This window comes from Rhinatrema bivittatum, chromosome 9 (assembly GCF_901001135.1).
Source record: "Rhinatrema bivittatum chromosome 9, aRhiBiv1.1, whole genome shotgun sequence".
Taxonomy (NCBI): Eukaryota; Metazoa; Chordata; class Amphibia; order Gymnophiona; family Rhinatrematidae; genus Rhinatrema; species Rhinatrema bivittatum.
Window position 1 is genome coordinate 86,450,618 of NC_042623.1, and position 12,445 is coordinate 86,463,062.

Sequence of the window (12,445 nt, forward strand, 5' to 3'; positions counted from 1 at the left end):
GGAACCATAAAGCTGCGCACCGTCCCCTCCTTCTTACTGAAAGTGGTCTCCCAGTTTCACATGAACCCAAACCATATCACTTCCATCTCCAGATGAGCATAAGGACTCGGAAGATTCATGCCTTCTTCACCATCTGAATGTCGGCAGACTCCTAGTCCGATACCTAGAAATATCTGAACCTGAGCGCAAAACGGATCACCTGTTCATTCTTCACAGCGGGAAGAAATAAGGGGAAGCGGCATCGTGGGCGACTGTAGCCCACTGGATCAAAGAAGTAATCAAGGCAGCCTACATAGAGGCAGGAAAGCCCTTACCTCTACAGGTTAAGGCTCATTCTACGAGGGCCCAGGCAATCTCCTGGGCAGAAACCAAGCTGCTGTTGCCCGCCAAGATCTGTTGGGCAGCGACGTGGTCCTCCATATACACCTTTTCCAGGTTCTACCGCCTGGATGTTCAGGCCAGGGAGGACACAGTCTTCGCAAGGGCAGTACTAAGTGGGCCACGGGCAACCTCCCACCCTGTGCAGGAGTAGCTTTTGTACATCCCATTGGTCCTGAGTCCATCTGGCTACACGCTAGGAAATGGAGAAATTACTTACCTGATAATTTCATTTTCCTTAGTGTAGACAGATGGACCCAGCATCCCGCCCTCGGCTGTCCCAGAAAAGGGAGAACCTCGGATGGCAAACCTCGAGACTAAACAAATACTGGTAAGCCACGGCCTACCCCTAGTTCAAGACACCCACAGATATTCGGTGTCGGCATTAATCGGTTGAGTGCACTGGCGGTCTCCAGTTTGGAAATCAGTTGAACCAGGCAAGTTTTAATCAAGTTTAAGCAAGTTATTTAAGCAAAGATATATCCACATTGGCTTTTCGAAGATGATACTGAGGAGGTGCGGTCAGTGCAGGAGTATATGTACCCAGGATGATGTCAGCTTTGAAATCTGACTCAGTCTCCTATCTGCTAGCAGAAGAGCACAATACCCATTGGTCTTGAGTCCATCTGTCTACACTAAGGAAAACAAAATTATCAGGTAAGTAATTTTTCCATTACTCTCTCTGTAAAGAAATATTTCCTAAGATTACTCTTGAGGCTACCCATTTTCACCTTCATACCTTGACCCCTTATTCTAGAGTATCCTTTCCTTTGAAAGAGGCTTGCATCCTGTCTTGGAAACCTTTGACATTTAAATGTCTCTAACATACCTCCCCTATTTCGCTTTTTCTCTGTGTACATGTTTACATTTTCGTCTAGCCCCATATGCTTTAGAATGAACACCACTGATCATTTTAAAAGTCACCATCTGGACCAACTTCATCCTATTTATATCCTTTTGAAGTTGCAGTCTCCAAAATTGTACACAGTATTCCAAATGAGGTCTCACCAGGGACCTATAGAAGGTCAATATCACTTCCCTTTTTCTGCTAACCATTTCTCTTCCTATGCAGCCAAATGTCTTTCTGGCTTTTGCAATTGCTTTATTCTCCTGATTAGGAAAGGAATGGAGAAAAAAATGGAGACTATAATACCACTGTTTCGCTCCATGGTGCGATTGCACCTTGAGTAGTATTTATTTATGTTCCACAATTTTGGATTATGTCTATTGTGGAATATAATTTACATACACAATAATATATAAAACAAAAATGCACTTAAAAAAAATACAAGCATTTGCCATAAACTACAAAATAGTGAAATAACTAAATATTACAAACTTGTTTAAAAAGAATAGCTTTCAATTTGTTTCGAAACACTAAATAATCTCGGCTGTAAATCTCTTCTGAACAGAGTTCCACACATATGCAAAATCTTATGTTCTTAAGTAAATTGTGCGTTTGAGATTATGTGGAACAACTGGTTTGTATGAAATTTAGTGTTTGGATCATGGCGAGCCGTGTTCCTGATAATTACTAGTAAGATTCTGAAGTTTAACTTCCCCTTGACTTCCTCTGCCCTTCCTAGGATGGACAGAAGCATGGGGGCTACATAAATATGATACCTTACATTTCATGAATTGGTGCATGTCAATGGTTTTTGAAAATTGTTTTGCAATTCCTGACTATACAGAAGATGATTGTTTAATTTTGCTATGATGATTATTTGTATAAATGTTCACATGTGCAACAAGATCACTTGACAAAGTGGCTTTCATATCTTTACCTTTCTCTTGTTTAGATCTGTTTAACCTGAAAATTAAGGTTTTAAATATTATCATATTATTCAGGTGTTTGTGGTTTCTGTTACTCTTAAGCATTGGCTTTTTACGTAACAGGTTCATGTATTTATTTAAAATCTTTTCATAAAGTAAATTGGAATCTTTGTGGGTTGTGATAATCTTTCATTGAACCAATAGATAAGATGACGTTGCATGTAAGATTTCAAGACCGCATAGGCAGGGCCACTGGTTTCCTGTGATTATGAGGCCACGGTAAAGGTCAGGCAATTGACCAATCCTGGCCAAATTGCCTTGGGAGACCGAGGGCCCTTTCGAAATGAAGGCATTGGTGGCAGTGGACCCTCTCCTTGCTTGCCTGCCTGCCCTGTAAGAAAACCATGGCACCATTCACTTCCACTGCTCTACCCTCCCACTGTCCCACTCGTATCCCTTCACTCACTGGCTCCTAGCATTTCAAAACTGGAGGAGGATGGTGGCAGTGTAACAACTCTTCCAACGCATTCTTCCTCCTCCTCTGCCGGGGCCTGAATGGTGACTTTGAATAGCATGGTTCAAAGCACAACATTCTAGCCCCAGCAGAGGAGGAGCAAGGATGTATTGGAGGAGCTTTAAGCCTGCATCTTCCTATTTTGAAATATTAGAAACTGTGAGTGAGGGGACAAGCAGGAAGTAAACCAGGGATCACTGGGGTGAAAGGGAGTGAAGGAAAAGAATGGCAGTGAGTGAACTGGGGAAATGAGGGGTTTGTTGGGGGGGGAACCAGGTGAGTGAGGGGTTCGTGGGGTGGGGGAGGAAGAGGAAGTGAATAAGGGTGAGGGAGGGATTCATTTGGTAGAGGGAGTGAACCAGAGTGAGTGAGCAGTTCATGGGGGGGAACCAGATGAGTGAGGTATTTGTGGGGTGGGGGAGAAGTAAACCGGGATAACTGATTGGTTCGTAGAGGGAGAAGGGGGAAACCAGGGTAAGTGAATGGGGGGGGGGCAGGCTTTGTGAAGAGGGAGGGGTTGAACCAGGGTGAGTGGGGTGGAAGGGGGGGGGGAACCGTGATGAGTGAGAGGGGTGATTTCAGTCTGGTGATTTGAAGCAGACAACAGGGTGGTAGGCGTTTAGTGGGACCTTATGAAGTTTGTTTCAAGATAAGTAAACAGTGTGCTTTAAATGGTTTTTGTTAATATAATAGGGATAAAAGTTAATACTGAATTTGAAAAGATGTTTTCCCATTGAACTGGCAAATGAGTGATAATGTGGTTGTCTGCTTGGGCCCATTGCGCAGGGAGAGATCAACATCTTTTGTCTGATGCTGTGTTCAAGGTAAATAGTAGTTTGAATGTGAGTAAATTAGGTGTGAGTGGGAGTTTTCTTGACTTCTTTTTTTGTGAATAGGGATCAATATAGAGAGATCTCTGCTTTGATATTGTACAGTAAAGCCTATGAAGATTCACAAACCACTGTTTTGTCATTAAAATGACAATTTTCAAAGCCATTTACATTGGTATGTTAGCCTGTCTGAAAATTGCTTTCAGATTGGCAAAAGTACTTGTGGAGTTCATAATGTACATACTTTCAGTTGCACTATAAAAGGGCATTCCTTTGGGGTAGTAAAAGAGTGCATATACTTGACATTTTCAAAAGTGTGACCATTATTTCCGACACCAGCACCACCACTACCACCATCCTGACAAATAGACACAGAATACACGGGCACTTTTACCGTATACATTTTATGCTAGTTAATTTTCAAAGGTAAATTACTGGGTAGCATTTCTTTGAAACCTAACTACAAAGCACATGCAGCGAATACCCACGTACATTGCAGCTATGCCAGCTACTCTTAATTGCCTCCTAGAAAAGTATTGAGCAGTTGGGAGGGACTTGATTTTTGGGCAGTGTTCTCCTCTGTTGGTTCTTGTGCTCTCTTTTTGTTTCAGTACTTTCTATTGTTAAGCTCACTGGCAATTCATATTTTCTGTACATATTCATATATATGTTGTGGATAAACTTTTGACTTCAACCAGGATTCAGTAAATATGCTAATGTAGTGTATACATGTTACATATGCAGGAGAACTGTACTCCCCTTATTCTTGCTGTTGCTGAAAATCATCGAGAGATGGCAGAGTACCTTCTCAAAGAAGGTGCAGATGTGAATGCCAAGAATAAGTCTGGAAGGTATGTCTCTAATGGTTTTGGAGTATCTAGAAGATTAAGAATCAAGAATGATCATAATCCAGTTTCATACTGGTTATTTAGTGATGTGTGGGTATCACTGTAATGTTGCTGTTTTTTGTTGTGCATGGCTCTTTTAAGCAGTCTATTGTAGCATTCTTCCTTCTGCCATGGGCAGTAATCAGGTATGTTTGCCCAGAGATGAGAGAAGCTTCCTGCCTCCACATTATACCGACATGCAATCATTCCTGAAACCGAAAGTGACTTATAAGTTGTGCAGCGAAGCAGACCTGAATTGTAGCTGTTCTATTGATGGACTTATGGATGGATTGATGGATTTATGCGCTTTGCATTTAAAATATTTGTGTATATACATGTCATGAAGAAACCCCATGTATAAGTTTCTCTAGCATGTTGTTGGGAACTACTACCAGAATTTGTTACATAACTGGTAATTCTTGACAAAGATTTCCAGTAATACTCTTCAGATTTTCAAAATCAGAAGTGACTTTGTTTTTCACCTCTGGCACTCTCCAGTGTCTGTCATGGGAGCAAAGTAGATTTAGCTATTCTTCTGGTTATGGTTCCTGGCTTCTCTGCCAGGTTTAAAGTTACATTCCTTATTCTGCCATACCAGTCTAGATGAGTGGTTATACCTCCCTGCCAGCAGGTGGAAATAAAGAGCTACAAGTTTTCTGTGACTTCCCTCACATTTTCCGAGGACAACCAGGATGGCAACCCTTAAACATGAGTGACCTCATCCGATGGAGCCTGGCATGATAACTTGTATCAAAATTTCTTATATGAAATGACTGCATCTCATTGGGCATGCTCATACATGTCATTATACTAAGTGTCCATATGGGGTCCCTTCAGTCTTTCTTTTTCCATGGAGCCTTCTGGTCGTGGTTTTATGACTCACGCTCCTGCTCTGGGTCTTTGGGGAGTTTTGTCAAAATTATAGGATTGTTCACTGTGGGGTCCATTGTTTCTGTTCCTCATAGTTTTCCCTAGGAAATATTTTTCAGTTGTTTCTTTGTTTTCCATTCAATTCTCTTACTTGCTTCATGGTAGTGTGCTGTTGGTATGTGTTGGTCATCAAGCCAACGCTGCCGAGTTTGATTTTGCTTCTTTTTGTTTAGGTGGAACATGTCTAGTGGGTTACAGCAAAACCCCAGTGGGCAAGGACTATGTCTGACACAGACCCCCATGATAGATGTATCCTGTGCCAGGGGGCATCACACGATGTCCAGGAGTGTTACAAATGTGAGACTATACCTCGAAAGGATGCTGGTCCCGACTGGAACTCAGGATACTGGAAGAACAGTCCATTGACATTGGCACTGGAGGCATCAACATCGAAGGACCTCAGAGCTGCATTGGTAGAGGCAGTGTCATCTTTATTGGCCCATCTGTTCTCTCAATGCCATCAGCTGACAGGGAACCCGCAGGCAGGTCTACTTTAGACTCTTCAACACCAGCATCAAAGGAAGCCGAAGAAGCATTGGCATTTGTGTCAGATGCTGGGAGCAGGGACAGTCCAGTGCATGCCGAGATACTCCCCTCTCCCCACCCCAAGTGGTTCTGTGGAAAGGAGAGCTCATCCTCTAAGCAGGCCAGGGACTAATGACAGCTTTCACCAGTCTAGGTGTCCATCACCAATCAACCTCTCGCTTCCAAAGAGGATGTGGTCAACCCTCCTGCCTCCTAGTTGGTGTTGACATTGGCAGTCCTTGAGGAGTAGTTAGATAAAAACATCCAGCAGGCCTTGGAGAAGGTGCTGCAGGGTCTTGTCCAGGGTGAGTCAGAGTATTTTTGGGAGTATGGCTATGACTCTATGGATGCCTCTAAAGAGGAAGTGTCCATAGGTCTTCTGACCTTTCCCCTTCCCCTCTGCCAGAGAGAAGGAAGTCCCCTTCTGAGGACCTCTGCTTCACAGGTTTTAAGAAAATTGCTGAGGCCATTCCTTTTACATTACAGATGGAGGATCAGTCTAGGAGTAAGATGCTGGACATCCTCCAGTTCGTGAAGCCCCCTAAGGAAATTGTGGCAGTCCCATTCCATGAAGTTCTTCAAGAGGTACAGATGAGGATGTCTGAAAACCCCTCTCTCTATGGCTTCTGTCAACAAGAAGGCAGACATGGTCTGTCTCATCCAAAAGGCTCCTGAATTCAAAATTACCAGTCTGTGGTAGTCAAATTTTGCTCTTAAAAAGACCGAGATCCAGAACTCGTTCCTTGGTGCTCCTGGGGAAGGAGTCTAGAACCCTTGACACCTTTGGGGGAAAAGTTTATCAAAGTGCTATGCTCAATGCCCGCATTGCTTCCTACCAACTCTTTGATAGGTCAGTGTATGTGGGACGTGCTGAAGTAAATGCAGGGATAGCTGAGCAGCTTTCTCAAAAACAGCAAGATGCTTTCCAGTCACTGCTGGACAAAGTGTTAGAGTGTGGAAAAAACATGGTCCATTCAACCTTTGATGTTTTTGAGACATCATCGAGCGTCTCTTCTGTAGGGATTGGAGCCTGTAGACTTGCCTGGCTGCAGCCCTCAGATCTCTGTCTGAAGTGAAGGAAAGGCTTGTAGATGTGCTGTGTACAGGGGAGAATCTCTTTGGAGATAGAGCGAAGGATGAAGTAGTGCAGAAAAGAGATAACTGCTTAATGCTCCAGCAGATCTCGTTTCCTCCTGCAGGAGGTATCTGAGGCCTGGGCAGAAGAGGCATTTTTTCCAGCTGAGAAGATGCTATCCTCTGCCCCCTCAGACCTGTACACAGCAGGCTCCTCTTGCCCATCTGAGGCAGCAGAATGTGCCTAAACCCCAGATCGCAGAGAACATAGCCAGTATCCCATTACCTGTGCTGTAGGACTTTCTGGTCAGAGGGAGGTTGCTGTTATATGTAAACCACTGATCCAGTGTAACTTCAGATGTGTGACTCCTCAGCATAATCAGAAGACAGTACAGATTACACATATTGGATCTCCCTCCAAATTCGCCCTTAGACCTCAGTTGGGGGTCAGTTGTTCCATCAGGAACTATTTTGTATGAAACTCTCTTCTCTCTTAATGGCCAATACAGTCGAGCCTGTTCCACCAAAGCAGGGAATTAATCCCAAGTATTTCCTTATTCCAAAGAAAACAGTGGGACTCTGTCCCATCCTAGACCTAAGGGCCTTGAGCAGATTTGTCAAAAGAGAAAAGTTCAAGATGGTTTCCTGGGTACTATAATCCCATTTGTTAAAAAATGTGACTGGCTATGCTCTCTTGATCTAAAGGATGCTTATACTTATAGGAAATATCTCAGATTTGTAGTAGGAGACTGTCTCCTCCAGTATTACATTTTACCTTTTGGGCTAGCACCTGTCCCACATGTTCTCATGAAATGCCTGACACTGGTGACAACGTACATACACAAATTAGAGGTGCACATGTATCCCTAACTGGATGATTGGCTGGTCAAGAGCCACAAAACCCTTCAAGTGGTCCCTTGACAGGGGTAGCGAATCAGATCTTCACTGGAGCACAGTAGTGGTGAATCTGATCACATCCCCTCAGAGCAGAAAGGTCCTACTCTTCTCTTTTAGAAAGTAAGCATGTGGCAAGCTAGCCTTGGACTCCTTTGCCCTGAATTGGGGTAGGGGGCTGCTGTACTCATATCCTTCAATCCTGCTAGTTATGAAAACTCTCATGAAACTCATAGAGGACAGGGGACTATGATTCTCATAGCCCTCCTTTTGGCTGAGACAGATCTTGTTCCTGTTCCTTTGGGAGATGTCCTTCAGGGATCCGATCAGACTGAGGAATTCACCAGATATCATCACTCAGAATCAAGGCAGGATGTGCCTTCCCAATGTCAAGTCTTTATCGCTCAACACTTGGATGTTGCAAGCTTGATTTTGCAACCCTGTCAGTTGTTTGACTGTGTGTCTTGAGTTCTTCTAGCTTCAAGGAAGGATTCCACTAGAAGATCCTATAGATTTATGTGGAGGAGGTTTGCTGTGTGATGTGAGAAAAAGACCTTAGACCCTGTTCCATACAAAAACTGCTTGATTACTTTCTACATTTGTCTGAGGCTTGTCTCAAGACAAAATCTATAAGACTTCACTTTAGTACAAAGGGTGCCTACCATCACCATGTAGAAAATAAGCCCCTCTCTGTGCAGTCTTTACTTGTCCAGTTTATGCAGGGCCTGCTTCATTTGAAGCCTTCTGTCTGGCCTTCTGCTATGTTTTGGGCCCTCAGTGCCATTCTGTCCTAGCTGATAAAAGCTCTATTTGAGTCACTACACTCCTGTGACCTGAAGTACTTGACCTGAAAGTCTGTGTTTTTTTTGTGGAGGTCAGTTTAGTGGGAAGGGGCAATGAGCTCCAGGCTCTAGTAACTTGTCCACCTTATACCAAATTCTATCATGATAGTGTGGGCTTACATACAAATCCTACGTTTCTGACTAAGGTGGTGTCAGAATTTCATCTTAACCAGTCAATCGTCCTTCCAACATATTTTTGCAGGCCTTATGTCCACCAAGGTGAATAATCACTGCACAGTTTGGACTGCAAGAGAGTCTTGGATTTTACCTGGAGTGGACTGAAGCCTATAGAAAGTCTACCCAACTTTTAGTTTTTTGCACAAACAAACTGGAGATTGCCTTTGCCAAACAGGCTTTATCTAATTGGCTAGCAGATTGATAATCCTGTTATGCCCAGGCAGGGCTGATTCTGGTGGGCCATGTCAAAGCTCATTCTTTCTGAGCCTGTGATCAGTCCCCATGGAGGAGATCTGCAAGGCTGAGACATGGAGTTCTATACGCTCATTCACCTCTCTTTTCTGTTTGGAGAGGGATGGCTGACACAACAGTAGGTTTGGGCAGTCTGTCCTCTGGAACTTGTCTGAGGTTTAGAGCTCAACTCATTTCCCTTCTAGGGCTCATTGTTTTTTATTGCCGCCAAAAATTTTGTTGTGCCTGTTGGAACTTAATTGTTGTTGTTTTCCCTTTTTTTTGTAGGGGGTAACCTGTAGCTAGGGATTCCCCATGTGTGAGGATTGCCATCTTGCTTGTCTTCCGAGAAAGCAGAGTTGCTTACTTGTAACAATTGTTCTCTAAGGACAGCAGGATGTCAATCCTAATGAAACCTGCCTACCTCCCCTTGGAGTTGGTTTCACTGTTTTTTGTTTTAATTGATAAATACAAGACTGAATGGACAACATAAGGCTGAGTGGTATAATGGCATGCACGGGCAAGCCCAGTGAGGCACAGTCAAAGTTCTAGAAATTTTGACATAACTTTTCTGTGCCAGGCTCCATTGGATGATATCACCTATGTGCAAGGACTGACATGCAGTTGTCCTCAGAGAACACCTGTTACAGGTAAGCAGCTCTGCTATACTTGAGCTTCTGCAGCAGTAAATCTTGTCAATATTTTTCTGTTTCCAGCAGGTGCAAATGTGCAGTGTTTGGAGGGCTTCCAGTTGACCATCCTTTAAAGGTCCTGTTGGAGCCTAAGGGGTGAAGAAGTAGCCTCATGTAGCCTCAAGGTTCCTGAGAATGTGACAGCCTCAAACCCCCTTGCAGGTTGAAATTCTTCTTTCAGGGCTGTAGCTTGTTTACTGATTCCTCGGGTCAGTCACAACGAGTGGGTTATGCACCTCTGTCAGCAGATGGTGACAGGGAAACTACCCTATTAGTTTGATCGTGTTGGGAATCCAATGGCTCTCTTCACACCTGTGTCTCCACCAAATTCTGTACATACAGAGACAAGGACATACCTGCTCATAAAGAAGAGGCATCACTACAAACATTTTTCACCATTGTCACAAGGTGCTAACCATGCAAGTCAGTGGCATCTCTAGATAGAAGAACCTTCTCTGTCTTTCTTTCTCTCTCTCTCTTATACTAAGAAAGAGAAGATGTGCAGCACCAGGTCTCTAGGGTACGTGAGAATTTAAAAGACACATATCTACAATTAGGAACTGTCACAAATTTTTATGTTACTATTCTGAGATTTTTGGTTAATGAATCCAAATTAACCCTTAAGACAGCTGAATATGCTACCATTTTAAACTTTTTAAGAGAATTATTTCAAAATAACTCACATTTACTGTCACTAAATCAAGTATTAGAAAAAGAATATTAGTCAACTAAGAGCAGAAATAGAGGGTGTAGTTGAGAAATAGTCACTGCAGGAAGTTGATCGCAGATTATTATTAGTAGAACCATAACCAAGAGCTGATAATGAAGATACAAGCCTTGGAGAAACAGATCACTAAAGATCAGCTTCCATACCCCCGTTTTAGATAAACTAATGAATATTTAGAGACAATTTGGGAATTGCAAGAGATGATCAGAGATCAGGATAAAGAGACAAATTTAGAGGAAGCTGCATACAACAGAATGGAAGTGATCTAGAGAAAGGTGGCCAAAATGGTGTGGGCTCTGTATGGAAATCCATATGAGATGAGACTGAAGGACGTTAATATGTATATCCTTGAAAAAAGAAGAGATAGGGGAGATATGATACAGACCTTCAAATACCTGAAAGGAATTAATGATGCGCAAAAATAAAATATTTTCCCGTGGAAAGGAAGCTGCGTTACCAGGGGTCATGATATGAAACTCTAAGGGGGAAGACTGAAAAACAATATCAGGAAATAGTTCTTCATGGAAAGGGTAGTAGATGCCTGGAATGTCCTCCCAGAAGAGGTGGTGAAGATGGGAACGGTAAAGAAATTCAAAAAGGCGAAGGCCAAACACAGCGGATCCCTGCTGGCTACAGATTGGAAATGAACAAATGGGTTAACTTTGTTATTACATCTAAAGTTAATATTTCTGCTTGGGGCTGGCCTGCATGGCGCAGCAGTTGCTACTTCCCTTAACAGAAGACTTGGGGGTAATCTGCACAGAGCAACAATTGCTACTATCCTTAAAAAAAATATTTGGTTCAAACATGCTGGGCAGGCTAGATGGACCATTTTGTTCCTTATCTGCTGTAATTAATACACTCTCACTCATTCCCACAAACAGACAGACAGATAAGAGACACAAACATTCTCTTTCTCTCTCACACACACAGGCTCCCTTGCAGACATGCTATTTCACATACATGCTATTTCTCGCACACATATGTGAGCGCTTGTGCACGCTTCTTCCTCTTTCTCGCTTGCATACTTGCTCTTGCTCTTTCTCATTCATGCTGTGCTCTTGCTTTCACGCTCACTCTTGCTCTCATGCGTGCTCACGAGCATGCCAGAGAGCATGTGCATACCTCTCTCTCCTGTGCACGCTGCTGTCTCTTGCAAACAAGAGAGCATGCACGAGAGAATGAGAGAAAAAGAGTGCATGCTCTACTTCTCTCATACATATGCAAGAGAGAGAGAGAGGGGCATGCTCTCTTAATGATAAGATACTATTATGAATTCTGCATTGAGGATTTATCAATGGTCTAGTAATCAAGGTCCCCTTGAAGTAGTATCACCTAAATTAGTACATGTTGTGAGAGAGCATTCTTCATTGCAGATCCGATCCTCTGGAATTGTTGCATGTCATTGACTGTCCTAAATTATTTAGGGATCACCTTAAGGCATATATTTTTAGACACTGTTAACACTATTGAGACTATACTGTTAAAGCAGTTTATGAATTATGATAGTTTGATATATTTAGATATATATATAGGCTTTTATTCAGTTTATTTCAGATGGAGCATTTCTTGAATGTTTTTTGTTTTGTGTTGTTATTATGGATGTTTTTATTGTAATCTGCAGCAAATGATAGAGCATGCAGGCAACACTTTTTTAATAGTAATAATTACAATAACTGTTCTAGAAGAGCTGAGAGCACTTTCAGTGAGCGCATGACCAGCTTCATGAATCTAGGGTGTCCTGTCTAGAGCATATTTGCAGGGTGGCAAAGTACAAAAATTATAATGTTTATTTGTTGGGAGAAAAGAAGAGAACAGAATCTGTTGGAAGTTTCCCTTCTTCAAGCCTTCCCTTTCAAAAGGAGGAGGATAAGAGAGAAGGCATTGGAGTAGTTTCTATTTCTAAAACTTTAATTATGAAGGCTTTTACACATTTGCTGTTCTGATGATTGTCCAGTAAATTAGCTTTTG

General features: G+C 42.7%; 1 protein-coding gene across 1 annotated transcript in view; it reads left to right on the plus strand.

Moving 5' to 3' along the window:
• The window catches only part of LOC115099561 (ankyrin repeat domain-containing protein 26-like), a 462,251-nt gene that overhangs the window by 105,163 nt on the left and 344,643 nt on the right, over positions 1-12,445 (plus strand).